The sequence below is a fragment of the Mesitornis unicolor genome, unplaced genomic scaffold, assembly GCF_000695765.1.
Source record: "Mesitornis unicolor isolate BGI_N332 unplaced genomic scaffold, ASM69576v1 scaffold37400, whole genome shotgun sequence".
Taxonomy (NCBI): Eukaryota; Metazoa; Chordata; class Aves; order Mesitornithiformes; family Mesitornithidae; genus Mesitornis; species Mesitornis unicolor.
In genome coordinates this window covers 1-5,781 of record NW_010156968.1, presented here as the reverse complement: position 1 = coordinate 5,781, position 5,781 = coordinate 1, and positions in this window count along the sequence as shown.

The window sequence follows — 5,781 nt, the reverse complement described above, 5'->3', positions numbered from 1 at the left end:
CTGTCACGCCGGCCTGGCCCAGCCCTCACTGTAGCCCTGGTTACGGCCCGGCCTGGGCCAGCGAGCATGCGCAGAGGCCGGCGCGGGGCCTACCGCGAGCGGGACCCTCGGGGACCCCCGTCGGGCACCTCCCACCGGACACTGGCGGCACCACCTCCCCCACCCCAAGCTCCCGCCCTACCTCGACTCGTCCCGCCCCTGCGCTTACCGCAGGGGGAAGGAGATGGTGCCCCCTGGGGGGCGGGAGGACGCGCTGCAGCCCTGGCACCGAGTCAGGGCTGGGGCTAGGGCCGCATACGAGCCGGCGGGCAGCGAAGGGAGAATGGGAGTCACACTGGCCGATCTGCACCGCCAGGGAGGCCGCTTCCGCGAACAGCAGCACACAGGACAGACCTGCAGTGTAACTGTGCCTACCAGCACAGCGGTATTTATGCACCGCTGTGCGTCCAGAAGTCAGCACTGGCAAGTACGGCCCAGGTGGTACTTTTATGGATATAAATGTGCTTTTATAGGTACAGTGTTTGTTGCTTGTCACAGATCACATTACTACAAAAGCACTTTTCCATACTTTTTCCAATATACCCACAGTGGCAGAGCTCTCCTAGCTCAATAATAGCTTTATAAAGCAAGATCATTATGTTAACCTAGTACAATCATCTGGGTAACAGAAGCTAAACAAATCCACTCAGTTTCACCTATATCATGCTCAGTGACTATGTTTGGCCTGAGCATACACACACACATGCAAGCAGCATCCCCAAATATGACACTCAGTCTTCATTTACAAGAGCTCACTGCATTGGGAGAATGACTTAAATGTTCAACATTTCAGCTGACAAAAAGCAAACCTGAGAGGACATCCAGCCTCATCCCTTCCAGGCAGTCACACGGTAACAGGAGTGTGCAGTAAATGTCACCACACCACCTGGCAATTTTAGCTGCTAATGATGATTTTATAGCAGATGCTCTGGATACTTCACTTTCCTGAACTCTCCCTCAGTACTCTCTCTTTCCAGGGAAAACAATCAAACAAACAGTCCCACCCAAAACATAACCAACCAACCACTCACCCTGACTTAATAAGATACCAGAGTGGTTCTCAGACATCAGGACAAAGACCATCCTCTCTCCTGAGCTAATCACTCTCAGAGCTTTTCCATTTCACCCACATTGTGTCACAGCGTTCTCCTTTTTCACGTGCTACATTCTGCTTGCTCATTTCTCCTAACCTCTTCATGTTTGAAAAATATGAACTTTTCCACTTCAGCTGAAAGACAGCTAGCTTTCAGATACCACAGATCCCTTTTTGCTCCAGACAGCATTATCTACACTCATATGAGAAAACAAACATAAAGGGTATTAAAAAAAAAAAGGAACTGTAGGAGAATACCCATCCACCCTAACTGATCTGAAATCACTGGTGCCTGTTCTGCATAAGTAGAGTTGAATAAGAGCAAGCCAAGAATCTAAATGGACATTCCTCCTTTCCGTGCTTCCTCCTGACTGTTTCCCCTCTCTCCGAATATTGCTGCCTGTGACGCTTACTGCTGTATATGTGGCTGATTTAAGATGTGGGCCACGTGGAGTATAGGCTTATGTATATTGCTTACAAAGCACCTTGAAGCACTATACATAATAATACACCTGACATTTATCAAAAAATCAGAGCATTCAAAAATGGAAAAAAAAACCCAACACCAGGTTTAATTTAATCCACCCACACAGGCCAATGCAGGCCAGATTTGATTCACTGTTTATTTTCCAGAGCTTTTTAATGCTCTAGATTGATATACCCACAGTGAGGAAGAGCTGCCCAGCAAAGGCAGACTGCCCGCCCTTCTCTTACGAGTCTATTTTGTAACAGATTACTTACTACCCTTCTCAGGACTCGGAGTCGGAATGAGCGTAGGCTGCATGCCCATTCAGCATCCCAGCTGAAAGTAAATATTGAGCTGAAACAGAAACCAGCCTAGACACGCCTTAAATTCAGAAATACCAACCTTATAATTGGAGATGTAAAATCTCTGAAAGCAATTGTCTGTTTGGATGTGTTTTCTGTGCTCCTTGTCAGGGCTCTATCAGCTGAACTGTGCTCAAATTCCATTATGTTGTTGTATACAGAGCTGAATTTTTGACTTAAAGCACAGAAACATATACATAGACAATTAGGTTCTCAAAGCAAGGGTCAGGCACTGGGAATGTTTTCACAGAAAGATACACATGACATAAGTTTTGTCCAGCAAGACACTTGATCCTGGAAACTATCAGGGATGATTAACAGAAGGACTCCTAAATCAGTTTTGTCACACTCTCTAACTACTACTATCCTTGAAAAGAAGCTACAAGACTGATAAGAGGCAAATCATCTGGCCCACAGAGGCGCCAAAGGCTGGATGGTTGCCTAATGAGAACAAAGCCAGCAAAATTTGTGAGAACTAGGGGAAAGGTGAATGCTGCAGGGGGAGATCGTGACCACTGACTCAAGAAACCCCCCAACCCAAAAAAAGTTGAACACTGTGCATGCAGACTAATAAGTGTGAAAAGCCAGTGGTTAATTAGCAAACAGAATATAGATTAAATAATTTTGTACCAATTAATGTAGTTTTAGATGGAGTTTTGCTAATCATGTATCAGGATAAATATGGTGTCATTTTTGCTTGTGGTGTGCTTGATCTGTGGAAATCCATCCGGCCTTGTGCAACTCTGAATTAAACAAGGTCTCCTCTGTAGACATAGTTTGTGTGTTTTGTGGGTTCTTTCAATTTCAGGTAACCATGTCATGACCAAAGAAGGCTTGACTACTTAGCTCAGTCCAAAATTTTTCCTGAACAGGCTGCTTTGCCTAGACCTGAAGACACAACATACATATTTTGCACTGTTTTCCAAGGCAAAAATGACTGCAAAGTTCAAAAGACAGAGGAATATCTTCCACTGCACCTTCTCATGAGAACACTCATTTGGTCATAAAAACACAAAATTGTCTTTGTTCAAACTAGCAGCCAGGCCATTGAACATAAGGGAGAGTGCTGCATGGCTGTCTCATGCATCTGGATCAAGCCTTGACTCAGATCTAACAAGGTAGAAAATTATAATTAAGGTCTTATGTTTTCCTGTTACTGTACTGCTTTTTAACCTAACAGTGCAACCTGAATTAAGTTCAATTCTGATTTCCATTTATTTGTTCATACTGAACAACTGCTAGCTTTTCTCATTCTGTTCCTTTCTTTCTCGATGTCATTTGCTCCTTTGACTTCCTTATTTGAGGCCTAATGAGAATTCAGAGACACCCGATTACTTCAACATTGCCCTCAGCATCCAATCAGCTAAAGTCTCTCCAAGCAACAGCTAATTGCAAGTTCAAAGACAGGCTTTGGAATTCCAAAGAAGGGTTTGGGAGCTGAATGTGTAGCAGATCGGACTGACCGGCACCTCCTTTGTCCAGGGAATCTGGAGCAGCAGTAGGAATATTACAAAAAGCTCAGCAAACAGGTGAGGTTGCCTTTTCTTCAATCCCCAAGACAAACTGTAGCACTTCCTCTTGCAAAGACATGAAAACTCTCAATTTGCTCTGCAATTTCCAAAATTGAAACCAAAATTTTAGTACTGATTTTAGAGACAGTTTAACTGAATCCTACTATAGGTGCTTAGTCCCTTGAAAAACTTAGTAAGGCATGTGACTGAAAGATGAAACTACAGCTAGCACAGAATGAGTTTATAAATTGTAAAGCAGTGCTCTGTAAGATGACAGGGTGCTACAAAATGCTAATGAGCACTCAGTCAAGTATTTTTCTCCAACAAATAGAATTTTTCTTTTCTGAATTCTTTTAACACCACAACACATGCTGTTTACTTTCTTTTTACCATTCCTCTCTTGAGCAGTTTACTTTCTGCTGTGCAGATAGAAGTTTTAATGAACTTTGTTATTGGTATTTGGATTCCTTCATCTTCTAAATGCCACCAAATTCTATCACCAGAAACCACCAGGACATTTCCTGTAGACCTCCTTTGGATACAAGGCAAAAAAAGTTAGAAAATATTTTCACGCTCTGGCATTTTGCGAAGCTTTTATATACTGTATGCATAACTTCATATAAAACTCCAACAGGGAAAAAAAATGCTGGGTTTCTCGGGTTTGTGGCTTTTTACTCTTAACTGTTTTGAAACCAAACTGTGGCTTAAAACCACTTTAAAAAACTGATGTAGAGAAGGCAACAACATTGAAGAAATGTCCAAAAACAAGCAAGCATCTTTTTTTCCCTCTTGCTAGGCTTTTTCTTTTACTTACTTCAGTTGGTGAAACTAAGTGCTTGACACAGACACATGACACTAATTAATGAAAACAGTTTTCCTTTTAATGAAGGAACAGAACACATTTGGCATAATTGTATATACTTTATAGTGATAAACTACTTGGATGTGATCCACAAAACAGAACTAGAGAGGAAATTCCTACATACACATCAGTTTTGTCATTTTTATAAAGCACAACTCTGTGCTTCTCCAAGTGTCACCAGATCTGCTGCTTGGGGTTGTTACCTGGAACAGGTTGAGTATCCATTGCCTCCATCACTGCATTTTGCTCCTACCAGGAGATCCACAGCCTGCTGGGCATCTTCAAAGATTAAATCCTTATTCCAGGATACTTATAATTAAATTAAGGTCACTGATGAACATTTATCAGCCTTAGGAGAAACTGAGGAGAAGTGGACAATGGCAACGGAAAAATAAGATTGTCTTTATATAGTTCATGCTTATTTTGAAGATCGGCGTAACCGAGAGTATTTCCTGAGCCTGTGCAGTGGTGCACTCACTCAGAAAATGTCAAGGTGGGGCAGTCAGTTGTAATACACAATTGCACCAAACCACTCCTAGCGGAAATACCTTATTATAGTATCAGACAGACCCCCACCCATCAGCCTGCTGTGCTTTTTTGCTGCCTCTGCAAGTATTTTGCTTCAAATGGTGTGTTCTGTTCTAGCAAATATACTTCCAAAATACACAGGCAAAACTTCATCCAAGTCTGCAAAAATTGACTGGGTCTTCAAATAAAAGCCCTCACATGTAATCTAGCTAATAATAAAACACAAGTCTAATGCATGGAACTTCTCAAAATTTCTAAACAAGATACAAAGGCTCAGGAATTTAGGAAATGGAGAATTTCATTAGAACCTTCTTTTCTCTGCATTCATTTCTTTCTACTGCTAGCGCAGTTCAGTTAATTGAAAACACTCTTCCGCCTCCCCAGCATGAAATAAAAGTTTTGCGATTCACTTAGGAGAATCGAAACCGTCATACTCACTTGCCTGCACTTGGCATGGTTGGTTGTAGGTACTCAGGTGAGAAGAGGGAGGAGGCAGGAAGCAGTTCCTCCCTGTCATGTCATCCCAGATCTTGGCAGTCACAGCAGGGAAATTTGCTCAGAAATTTTCTAAGCTGGCTCAGGCTCAGCTCATCGAGCAGCCAGATTGCTCTTGAACATACTTCTGCTTAAGGACAACAGCCATACTAACAAGTTCCACAGCACAGTGCAGGGGAGAAATAAAACCAAACCTGAAGTTCTTTTGCTTTTGGCTTTAGCCTAGAGGTGCACCAAGGGCCGGCAGAGATGCCCACCGCCTCATATCCCACCCCTCAGCCTCCGTGAGGGAAAGGCCCCCAACCCCTCCCAGGCGAAGGGAGGCAAAGCTCCCTCTTTCCTCCGCCACTGCCATCATCCCCCGCTCGCTCTCCCGGCAGGGAGGGCTAAAGGTGCCGGCGAGGCGGGAAGCCTCAGAGGAGAGG